Genomic DNA, 13,320 nt, shown 5'->3' with positions numbered 1-13,320 from the left:
TGTGTCAGGGTTGTATCCTTTCACCATACTTATTCAATCTGTATGCTGAGCAAATAATCTGAGAAGCTGGACTATATGAAGAAGAACATGGCATCAGAATTGAAGAGAGGGTCATTAACAATCTGTGATATGCAGATGACACAACCTTGCTTTTGAAAGGAAAGACAACTTGAAGCACTTACTGATGAAAGTCACAGAAAGTCACACTTTGGTGAATATATTTCACCAAAATAAGTCCTCTGCCTTCAGGATGGATTACACCTCAACATAAAGAAAACAAAAGTCCTCACAACTAGACCAATAAGAAACATCACAATGAATGGAGAAAAGATGGAACTTGTCAGGGATTTCATTTTACTTGTATCCATAATAAACACCCACAGAAACAGCAGTTAAAAAACAGGCAATGCATTGCACTTGGAAAATCTGCTGCAAAAAGTCATCTTTAAAGTGTTAAGGAGCAAAGATGTCACTTTGAAGACTAACGTGCACCTAACCCAAGCCATGGTATTTTCAATCACCTCATATGCATGTGAAAGCTGATGAATAAGGAAGACCAAAAAAGAGTTGATGTCTGTGAATTGTGGTGTTGGTGTTGGTGTTGGTGCCAGAACAACGAACAAATCTGTCCTGGAAGAAGTACAGCCGGAATGCTCCTTGAAGTGAAAATAGCTAGACTTTGTCTCAGCTACTTTGGTCATGTTGCCAGCAGGGACCATTCCCTGGAGAAGGATACCGTGCGTGGTAAAGTGGAGGGTCAGCAAAAAAGGGGAACACTCTCAGCAAGGATTGTGAGGATGGCATGGAACCAGGCAGTGTTTTGTTGTGTTGTACATAGGGTTGCTATGAGCCGCATCTGACTCAATGGCACCTAACACCAACAGTAGCAATCAACATACACAATCTTATCTCCCTCCTTGCCACTTGATAAGGTGTTTTTCACTCTTTTTACCTCTACCTCAGAATAAGAAGTCATAAGCTTGAACGCTACTGAAAGAAAATTTATTTTTATCCCAAAACTTATTGCAAAATTTGATTAATCTAGTTATATCATGAAACTGTGGGAGCTCTGGTAGCATAGTGCCTAAGGCACTTGACTGCTCACCGGAAGGCTGATGGTTCAAACCCACCAGCCACTCCTCGGAAGGAAGGTTGGGCAATCCTACTTCCGTAGTGATACTGCCTTGGAAACCCGAGGAGGGGTCGCTATGAGTCGGGGCAAAACAACAACAACAACAACATAATGAAACTGTAATTCTCTGTCTACATGTTTGTGTTCCCACTAGATTTAAATGCCTTGAGGTAAGGAAGTACATCTAATTAAACTTTTTGATCCCCTTTCTATTTTAGTCTTTGTCACATAGTAAGCACTAAATAAATTGTTGTTGACCTGAAAAACTAGATAATCCATTTTTAAGGCTTTAAAAGTAGAAAGAGGGCCAGAATTCCAAGAGGCTGAAATATTCTATTTCTCTAAGGCAAAGAGCTAGATTATACGACCTCTTGAAAGCCCTTCTCTTTTCCCAAGTCTGTGATTGAATGACTTACTAGTAACTTTTATAGCCTTCCTTAGTTACACATTGTACCCGTTGATATACACTGAGATTTGCTTTGGTCTTTTTCTTTTTCTTTTCCTTTTCTAAAAAAAGAAAATTCTTGAATTGGATTTTTATTTATTTATTTTTTGGGGAGGGGAGTTGTTCCCACACTTTTGCTATCTGAATTAAATAGAATAAAATGTACAATATTTTAATTTTATATCTATGTTTGTAATTTATAGTTGTAAATTTTATATCAGTGATCCAGACCTATTTTCAGATTAATATCTTGATCAATAGATTTGCCAACATAATAGTAGTTAGGTTCTTTTAAGCCTGATTTTTTTCTCTTGCTCTGGACAATAGCTAGTGCTTACTCTGCAGTATCACATGTTGGAACAACATAAATTATAAATTATGAAACAGATTAACCTGATCCACTAGGATTGAATCAAGAAGACTTTAGTGGGGGAGATTCTTGTCACAGGAGAAAAATGTTGAAATGAAAGCCAGGGGAAATAGAAAGTGAAAAGTGATGATATCACAGCTAGCATTTGATAAATATTGATTACATTTTCTTCCTCTCTTCATGTCCAAAGCACCACTAATGACTTTATAAAAATATTTGCTTGTTATTAAGTAGACATAATTTAAACTCATTAGATAACTTTCAATGCTTCAACCTTACTGAAAATTTAGACTATACACAAATGTCCAATTGTTTAAAATATATTCATGTCAGTGTAGAATTCAATTTCTCATTGATTTTACACCTATATCTTAAGATATAGATGCAAACCTTGTACTTATAGAATGTAATACTTACATTCAAGAACATGAATATATTTCACCAAAATAAGTCCTAAAAATTATTATACTTTAGCCTGTGCTTGGATTTGTCTTTGTTTATAACATGTCAACAAAAATTAATTAAATCTTTTTTATTCAAATTATTTCAAAATTAAAGAGATACTTTTGACTTCAAGTTTATTACAGCCTTAATTTTTTATTTCCATAACCTAGATTTATGGTTTCCTTTTACTTACTTTCTTGCTAAAAGGTACAAAATGCTCAGTCACTCTTTCCTTTTTACAATGATTCTTGCTTGGGTTATGATAAAGGAGACTTTGTTAATTGATTGAATTCTGTCTCTCATGCCTAAAACAAAAATAAGTCATATGTCATTCAGCTTTGGACCCGATCTCAACTGTCTAAGATTGTAACATTCAGATAGGTGGGGGTAATTTCAACAAATATAACAACTACTTAGAGGACCGACTAGCATTCTTCTGGAGGAATTGTAGCTAGGGTTACAGAGGAGGAATAGTTATTCTTGACGCAGTCCCATGTAGGTGGGGAATTGGCAAAGCCAGCTTTGGCATAAGCTGAGGAGGCAGCTGACTACTTCTTGTGGTTTGAAGGGTTTGAAATGTCTTCCACTGTTTCTTTCAACGCACCTGTAATTCCCACATTATTCACTATTTTTGACTTAAAATGCAAATATTATCTACAAAGTGTAACACTCCAGCATAAATCAGTTTTCTGAACTAAATTACCCAAGGAAATATGGGTTGGACAAAGGAAGGTCATAAGCTGAGGGCAGGAAATAAGGCAAAGATAGAAAATGTTGAGAGAATCAGGACAGAAGGATCAGTCTAAGCAAAGACAGGAAAAAGGAAATCACAAGATGGAAGCATGGCATGGTAGAGGTGTCTGACCTCCTCTTAGTTTACAAGAGGGAGGAGAATCAAGATCAATAGCCCGAGGGGATTCCTATGGGCAGAGTTCAAACATGCCTCCATCCTCCAACGTTCTCACCGATTCTGACACCAACTGTCCCTCCCATGGCACTCCACTTCTCTGCTTGGTTTGATCATTTGTGGCAGCGGCCACACAGAACTCACAGACAATACTCCCAATGATGGCATTTATTAGCGGAGTAACAGGTTACAGTTCAGGATATAAAACAACCCAGGACACAGTTCTTCAATCGGGACAGCCTTTTTTCAGCAGTGCCCACAGGCATGCCTCTTTCTGGCCCTCGGCCTCTCAGCCATGCATTCCCCTGGCCTCTGCCCTGCTCAGGCAAGCGTTACAAAGCTCTTGATAGGTGTTCAGAGGCACTCCATTCTGCCAGTAAGCCTCCTGCCTGAAAGTACTCAGCTTTCCCACACCATGGGCCAGGAGGCCCACTGCGCCGTCTCATGCTGGGCTCTTTGTTCTGCTGCCTATGAGACCTCTGCTGCCACTCCTTCTCTGCCACCACTTCTTGCCATCTCAGCAGAGGGTTACAACTCTTTCTCTATCTCCTGGGTAGAGGAGGTTCAGCACAGGGATCTTGGGTCCAAAGGATGTGCTCTGCTCTGGCTCTTCTTTCTTGATGGTAGTGAGATCTCTCCTTTCTGCCTCTAGGATGGCTCACTTTAAGCCTATTGAGGTGGCAAAACTGACCAATGCCCACGTTTGGTTTCCATACACCTTATTTGAATGGTCTTAACCCCACAAGCATATCATGCACCTTATTAACACTGTTAAACAGCTATTCAATCCCCTTGATGGGCCACAAGCACTTCATATTTACACAGCCCCACCCAGTCATCTGGTGGGAGTCACAAAGACCATGGCTAGAAGGGCCATACTGAGCAATTCACTGCACAGTACTTAAGGACAAACAGTAAACTTACTAAAGTGGAAGATTTTAAAAGGATAGTACAGGTAGTCCCTGGGTTATGAATGATCCATTCCTAAGTTTATCTTTCAGTTGAATTTGTAGATAAATCAAAACAAATGTCTACAGTTCTTACTTAGCCTCACTTTAGTGCAAGAAAAGCCTTGAAATTTTTCACTGACTTTAGAGCTGCCCATGCAGCAAGTGAAAATGATTGCAATGAAGAATTTCTTGTAAGTTGAAGTTGGTTCAATCATTTCAAAATGAGGGCAAATTTACATACATTAAAGGGCACGTATGATTTGTCCATAAGTTGGACATTCATGTCCCAGGAACTGCCTATAAAATGTAGGGCTGGAATGACATAATATTGAATGTTTTCACTGAGACATTGTTCTGGTTACCTAGTGCAACTCTGACAAGAATAGCACAAATGGGATGACCTTAAGAAACAGGAGTTTATTCTTATAATTCAGAGGCTTTAAGTCCAAATTCAAAGTGCCAGGCTTTGAGGGCTATGTGAAAGCCCCTCAACCTTGGGCTTCAGCTCTGCCTCGTGCTACTGTCCCACTGAAGCTAGAGGCATCTTTCACTCAGGCAGCTACTGTCTGCTGAGGCTAACAAGCTCAAGGTCGACCAATAAAATGGCACAGTCCCGATGTTACCAAACCACACAGCAGGCCATTAATTCAAGTCCATTTTAAGTCCCAAGGTCGGCAGAGCATGGCAGGCTGCTGAACAATAACACGGCTATATTCAGGGTTCAAGTGTGCTATAAGCTAGAGACTATCCCCAAGGCTTCTCCTTATATACAGGAAGCAGACCACATCCCAAAGCCAGCTATTCAGCTGCTTGTGGTAGATCCAAGCATGGAGTTGATTGCCTGTCTCATCATGGGGAATAACTACCACCAGCTGCCCAGCCGTTCAACCAGGCCCAGCCAAGTTGACACACAAATACAACCACCATAGACATCAAAATACTATTTTAAAAAATCTAAAACAAAGTGTCCAGCCAAAATGTAAATTTTCAAGGAAAATCCCAAGAACTGGTTTCATGATTCTAAAGATACCTTAATCACAAAGAGGACATAACAGGGTTCAGAGAGTGGAGATGAGGAGAGTGTTTGTGAAGAAGATACTTTCAGAAAGAACTGTTAGTTTGCTGAGAGTGTGAGGTGCAGGCCCCTCACCGCAGGCCTACTGAGAAGAGTTTCAGCAGAGGCTCTCAGAGTGTCTTATGTGTCTGCAGCAGGTGGGGAAGACTGGCCTTTGACTCCTGCCTGGAAATTCTAAAAGGCAGAGAGGGACTCCCTCCCTGCTTGAGCAGCAAAGAAAGAAGTAGCATCTTCACTGATTTCGTCCTGTGCTCTGAATTTTTCAGGACAAGGAAAACCAGAGCCTCAAACCGTTGCATTCCAGCTCAACCCCTGTTGATAATTTGCATTTGCACCCCAGCTATGCTGCATCAGAAGCTACATTTTAAGAAAATCCCCAGGTGATGCTTACAGATGTCTGGGGTACAAATACCAAGTCTCCTTTTATATTACCCAAACAATAATTGGAAAAAGGGAAGAGTGAGTGAGAATTTTATACCTTTTATATTCCAGTCCCTGGAGAAGGAAATCTTGCTTGGTAAAAAGGTCAGCAAAAACAAGGAAGACCCTGAACCAGAAGGACTGACACGGTGGCTGCAACACTACGAGCACAGACGTAACAGTGATTTTGAGGCTGTCACAGGGCTGGGCAGCGTTTAATTCTGTTGCTATGAGTTGGAACCAACTTGACAGCATCTAACAACAACTCTAAAATGTTGTAATCAAGATTTTTATTTTCTATTTCATTGTTTTCATGTTGCTTACTCACACTGACCCATGAAAAGGTCCAAAATGAAGCTTCTATATCAGTGAGAGCTGTCCTTGACCAGAAACACTGATACCTACATTATGGTTGTTAGTAGTCCATTAACTATCTTAGGCAGGTTTTTGCTGGTTTTGTTTGTTTGTTTAAACTCAAGAAAATATAATTCTCTTAAAGAAGGTATCTGCATTGTTTTGGTTACCTAGTGCTGCTCTAACAAGAATATAACATAAATGGAATTTCTTGAACAAACAGGAGTTTATTCTCTTACAATTTTGGAGGCTTTAAGTCTGAGTTCAAAGTGCCAAGCTCTAAGGGCTGGGTGAAATCCCCTCAACCTTGAGCTTCTGCTCTGCCTCCTGCTCCCAGACCACTGAAGCTGGAGGCTTATCTTCACTCAGACAGCTACTGGCTGCTGAGGCTGACAAGCCCAAGGTTGAGAAGTAAAAAGGCACAGTCCCAAGATTACCAAACAACATGGCAGGCCACTAATTCAAGTCCAGATGAAGTCCCAAGATTGGCAGGGCACGGCAGGCTATTGAACAATAACTTGACTACGTGTAGAGCTCAGGCATGCCAAAAAGCTTGAGACCAATCCCAAAGCTTCTCCTTATATATATGGGAAGCAGACCACATCCCTAAAGCAACTACTCAGCTGCTCGTAGCAGATTCCACCACGGAGTTGACTGCCAGTCTCATCATGGAGAATAACTATCACCAGCTGCCCAGCCACTCAACCAGGCCTAACCAAATTGACAACAACTTTAACTACCACATGAATTAAGCAAATATAGTAATAGGTCTAGGCATTTTTCTCATTCAATTTTGCAATTTTGTAAAAAAATCTAGTTGCCCATCTATTTGTTTTGTTTTGTTTTTGTTTTTAATATGCCTAAGTACTTAGAGACTGTGGTAGTTAAGGTTGTGTGTCAACTTGGCTGGGCCTGGTTTTGAGTGGCTGGGCAGCTGGATGTAGTTATTCCCCATGATGAGACTGGTAATCAACTCCATGGTGGAATCTACTGGAGCAGCTGAGTAGCTACCTTAAGGATGTGGTCTGTTTCTAGCATATAAGAAGGCAGCTTTGACAATGGTCTCTTAGCTTTTGGGCACGCTTGGACCATGCATGTAGCCGAGTCTTCATTCAGCATCCTGCCATGCTGGCCTGGCTGATCTTGGGACTATTTCTGGACTTGCACTAGTGGTCTGCCATGTTTTGGTAATCTTGGGACTGTGCCATTGTACTTGCCAGCCTTAGTTTGTCAGCCTCAGCAGCCAGCAGCTGCCTGAGTTAAGAAAAGCCAACTCCAATGGGCAGGGAGCAAGAGGCCCAGCTGAAGCCCAATGTCAAGGGACCTTCACCCAGCCCCTAGAGCTTGATACTTTGAACTTAGACTTCTGGTCTCCTAAATTGTAAGAGAAGAAATCCCTGTTTGTTAACTAGCCATTTGTGGTATTTCTATTAGAGTGGCAGTGGGTAACCAAAACAGAGGCCCTAACAAATACTTGAATTCGGAGGTACATGGATATGGCAGGTATAACATACGTCCTGAGCATCACTTGGGGTGGGGAATCAATAAGCAGTTTTTATTTGCCATTACAGTTTCCACAGTCAGCTGTGACAGATCATTCAGCAATTTAAAACTAATTGCCATAGGCACTATTTTCCGTAGCTATGTCTCTGCTTGAATACACTACAAAGGCAATATGGTCTTTTGGATAAGGCTCCAGAAACAGTAAACCCAAGGTGAATTCTGAAACAACTGTGTCCCACTGAAACTAAAGCTTCATTGATTGGTATCAGCCAACTACAAGGTATGCATTCCATTGAGTGACTTGATGATGGAGGCACTCTCCTGGCTCCTATTACCTATTGGCAGCAGCATGAGAGCATTGCACCTGATTATGTTTTACTTTATTGGAAATCTGAGTAAACCCAAAAAGATAAAGCCACTGAAAAAATCTTATCCTTTTACTACAAAAGAGGGAGAATAATTTTTTACAAAGTCCCAAGGCTCTCCTCGGAAGGAAGGTTGGGCAATCCCACTTCCGTAGTGATACTGCCTCGGAAACCCAAGGAGGGGTCACTATGACTCGGAGCCGACTCGACGGCACATAACAACAACAAGGCTCTGAGAGTAAGGAGCAAAGAGAGACTGAGCTGCCTTCTCAGTCCCAGAAATGGGAGTTAATACAACTTCATTTGGGATAATAGGAGAGAGTAGGTCATGGAAAGAGCCCTAGGAAATGGAATGTACACAAGCACAAGTTGAACATGAAGACTCTGGGCCATCTATAACAGTCTCCTTCCTGGAATCATGCAGCAAAAAATAAAAGAGTGTTTAGAAAGCTAATGGATTGCTGCATTCACTAGGGGTGTTCATTGATGGATTCCCAAGCATTTGTTAAGTATTGCCTAAACATTAAGTCTGAGTTTACTGATGTGCAGGGTTTGAATCAAGAGAATTTACTTACTCTTCCTGGTTAGGTTACTGTTCTGGATTATGGAAAGTATCTCCCCCTCCCTGCTACAACTGTCCTCACCTGGACAATGAGGAGAAGAGTAAATCCCATCTATCTCAGAGGAATATAATGAAGAGGATTCTACAATAATAATTGATAAGGTTTTCTAGGTGAATTATTTTATATAAATGAACGCATGAACAGAAGAGTCAGTAATAAACTACAGGTTATTTGACACCGAGTTTAGTATTTGATCTACAACAATGCCATTGTCTTAAATATATATTTGAAAATATTCTTTCAGAGTTCTCTTACTAGTCGTCTCATCTGCATCCCACATGGCTTTCTATTTCCAATTTTGAATGCAGGATGTTTCCCACTATAAAAGAGATAAAGGTTGTCAGTTGTCTCTTTTTTTCTCTTTAAAATGTTTAAGAGACTTGCTCATTAGATGATTGATGACTTCCTCAGTTACAGACTAGCACTTTAGGTTTTTAAGTAAATGTAGTATCTTCAGGTTCCTCATTATGTATGACCACACATGAAATCTAGCCTAGGCATTCATAGTATGTAAATAACAACCTACCCAAATTGACACTACTATTATGCATCTGTTACCTGGACTACAATCTCTAGAGTGCTTACTAACCTAGTGTGTGGCATAATTTAAAAGTAGAAGGGGGAAATTACAAGCCACTTAAGTTAAAACTGTTTTTTTGTTTTTTTGTTTTTGCCTTACATGCTATTAAATACTATCTTTATACTTACATGCAGTAGAAACATTTACTACTTATAGGAAAAAACTTATCACATTTTCCATTTTTTTAGAGTTGGGTTGATTTGTAATGCATTTTTAAATACCATACTAAATAGTATATATAAGACAACTGAATCATCAGAAACAATACCATACCATAAAGTCATTTTACCAGTATGAAAGAAATGATTCCATTGAGCTGTTCAGAACACATCAGCCACACAGATAACAAAAGAATACCTAAGTGGTTCTTATCTGATGGCAGCATGAAGTAGTAAGGCAAAAAGAGAGGAAAGTTCTGGTAAGAACATACTAAATCAATACTTCCAAATAAAAGACATAACTGTTGAAAAGTTCACGAGAACACTGAGTAGGCAGATAAAAATCAATAGAACAGGTCTCCATTTGAACAGAGAAATAGTTCTGTCAACGAGGCATGGGATAAAGAAGTGAGTACCTAGTTAAGACACATTCTTAAAATAGCCATAGCCACAAATCAACAGTCTTCATGTATACAATTAGAAAATTGTTATTTTGGTGTTCTCTACCAAAATCAAGCATGGATAACAACATATAATTAATTAAAATAATCTCTCCCTGAATAGAAATAAAATAATAAAACAAAAGGAAAATTAACTGATTCCTTATATCTAACCACAGAATTTGTTTTAGACCTACCCAACAAAAGCAAGTCTCTAAGTACTACAATACAATCACGGTAAAATTATTCGATCATTTTAACTGAAACAGCAGGTCATTTCAACCCCCAAATTATATGAGTGCATCCTAGTAAGCAACTAAATGTCATTTCATAATTTTAAAATAATAACAACACTTTAATAGTAAAATAATTTGTGGAGTCTGTCACCTTGGACAATACAAAAGCTTATTGCAAGCAACAATCATTTAGGTATAAACAGCTTATTTCAATTGTCATTACTGTAATTGTTTGCTTATCTTTGTTGGCTCAACAAACTTTAGCACCTCATAAATTTTGTGGCTTAAAACGACATTTTTAAAAAAAATATCTCATGGTTCTGTGAGTTGACTGACCGAAGAGAGCATTTCTTAATGCATTTGTCATATGGTTACAGTCATGGGCTGAAAGAGAGGCATTTCTTAATGCATTTGTCATATGGTTAGTCATGGGCTGAAAGCTCAACTGGGCCAGATATCCAAGATACCTTACACTTTCACTTATTTATTTGGAACCCCTGAAACATCTGAGTGTTGGCCAGTGATCGGTCTTAATCAGTCTCCTCTCCTCTCCTCCCCTCCCCTTTCCTCTCATCACCCACATCTTCTCTCCTTTCCACACGGTTAGGTTGAGATTCCTCACAATACTGTGGCCTCAGAGTTGTAGATTTCTTATGTGATGCATAGTGTCATGGTTAACATAAGTGTCAACTTGGCTAAGCCAGTTATGTAGTCAAACACTTCAAGTTGTAACTTCATTTCTCCCTTTACCTTTCACCATCAATTTTTTGTTCTCATTGCTTCCTGGGTTGAAATGTGTCTTTAGAAGTTTACCTTTAGCCTTCTGGTTTAAAAAATTCAAAAATCTTTTCACACTCCTCATTCTTCTTGAAATCTCTACTGTATCTCATGCTTTGATGAACACCCTCCTTCCTTGGTTTCTGACAGTCTATTTCCTCTGCTAAGAGATAAATGCAGGCCATCTATGAGACTTTGTTTTCAACTCTAGTCTCATATACTATTCTTTGGACAATATCATCCAATCCCCTAGACAGTGACTCCCAGCACTGTGTATTGCTAGGCTTGAACTCAAGATCTTTAACAATTTACACTGACTTTTTCCTAGAAAATGCCATGCCTTTGCCCAATTTAAGAAGCTCATAATGATATAATGGATAAGGGATTTGGCTGCTAATCAGAAGTTTGGCAGTTCAAACCCACAGGTTGTGCCATGAGAGGAAGATGAGGCAATCTACTTCCATAAAGATTTACAAACATGGAAACCCAATGGAGGTCACTATGAGTCAGAATCAACTCAATGGCAGTGGGATTTTTGGTTTTGCCCAAGCTATTGGCTTGTTATGCCCTTCTATCTCCACTATCTTCCTCAAAAAAAAAGAAACAGACAAGCAAACAAAAAACACTGATTTATTTTTCTAGATGCTACCTTATTTGTGAAACACTTATAAAGCATACACACACATATCCATAGATGTACACACAAAATCACTTTTCTTTTCAGTTATTTCCACCCTCATTGGATTTTTGCACTAATGATGAAAGTTGTACAAGAATCTATTAGAAGAAAAGGATACCTCAACAGCATAAAAGTAAGAATATTAATCAGTCAAAAGTACCCCAGAACGGGAGTCTAGAGAGACCAAGTGCAAACTCCTATTGTCCTCCCTCTGTAAGGGCCCTGGCAGAATGCATTTTCTCTTTCAATTAAGGAGTCACCAACATGAGGAACCTCTCAGATTTAGGAGCCCAAACTAGGCTCACTGCTAGAGTTTTCTGTGTTTTGCTGGTCACATAAACATATCCCTGCTACATAATCAGCTTCAATAGCAGATTTCTCCACAAGTCTGAGACCAGGTGCAGATCATCAATCTCAAGGGTATCAATAAATGAGGATACAAACCACCATAAAACTTCTCACATTCATAGTTACAGAAAAATACTTATATTGATTAAGGGTCAGTGCCATGCAGAGATTGAAGCAAAATAGCCCTAACTAATTCCAGCCTTGCTGGAATTAACCCTTACAGCACAACACTTGCCAAAATACTCTTTAAAGTCTGATTTGTAGCACACAGGTACTTTAAAAATAAATTATAAGGTCCTTGAAAGTAATATAGAGATATATGTTGTTGTTGTTATGTGTTGTTGAGTTGGTTCAGACTTATAGCAACCTTATGTACAACAGAATGAAACACTGCCAAATCCTGCACCATCCTTAAAATCATTGCTATGCTTGAACCCATTGTTGCAGACACTGTTCAACCCACCTCATTGAGGGTCTTCCTCTGTTTCACTGACCCTCTACTTTACCAAGCATGATATCCTTCTCCAGGGACTGGTTCCTCCTGACAACATGACCAAAGTACAAGATGCAAAATCTCACCATCCTCGCTTCTAGGGAGCATTCTGTTTGTACTTCATGAAAGACAGGTTGTTTATTCTTTGGGCAGTCAATGTTATATCCAATATTCTTTGCCAATATCATAATTCAAATGTGTCAATTCATCTTTGGTCTTATTAGTTGTCCAACTTTCACATGCACATAAGCCAAATGAAAATATTATGGGTCAGGCACACCTTAGCCTTCAAAGTGACATCTTTGATCTTTAACACTTTAAAAAAGGTCTTTTGCAGAAGATTGTCCCAATACAATATATCATTTGATTTCTTGACAGACAAACCACCACTTCTCTGCCAGTTTGTCATACTGCGGTGGCATGTTACTGTAATGCTGGAAGCTATGCCACCCGTATTGCAAATACCAGCAGGGTCACTCATGGTGGACAGATTTCTCTGGAACTACTAGATTAAGACAGACTAGAAAACTAGTTCTACTTATGAAAAAATTGGCCACTGAAACATTATGAACAGCAGAAAAACATTGATATAGTGATGGAAGATAAGCCCTTCAGGTTGGAAGTTACTTGAAATACGACTGGGGAAGAGCTGTTTCCTCAAAGTAGTCAACCATAATGATGTGGATGGAGCAAATTTTTGGGGACCTTCATTTGATGATGTGACATGACTCAAAATGAGAAGGAACAGCTTTAAACATCCATTAATAATTAGAACATAAAGAGAGAGAGAGAGAAAAAAAACTGTCCTTTATGTTTTAAAATATGATTTCATGTAACTCTAATGCTTGGAGCTGTGGCAGCCATCTTGTGACCATGAGGGTAAAAGAATTTTGTGTATTTAAGGGTAAAAACTAACCAGCTGAGGATGAATGATGGGGAGAATAGAAAGAATACAAGTGTTTGATAATATAATGTAACTACTGACTCAACAAGCTCTATTGTTGATCTACTCCAGACTTTT

Source organism: Orycteropus afer, unplaced genomic scaffold (assembly GCF_000298275.1).
Source record: "Orycteropus afer afer isolate SDZICR_OR568_19922 unplaced genomic scaffold, OryAfe1.0 scaffold00222, whole genome shotgun sequence".
NCBI classification, from domain to species: Eukaryota; Metazoa; Chordata; class Mammalia; order Tubulidentata; family Orycteropodidae; genus Orycteropus; species Orycteropus afer.
This window is presented reverse-complemented; position numbering follows the sequence as displayed.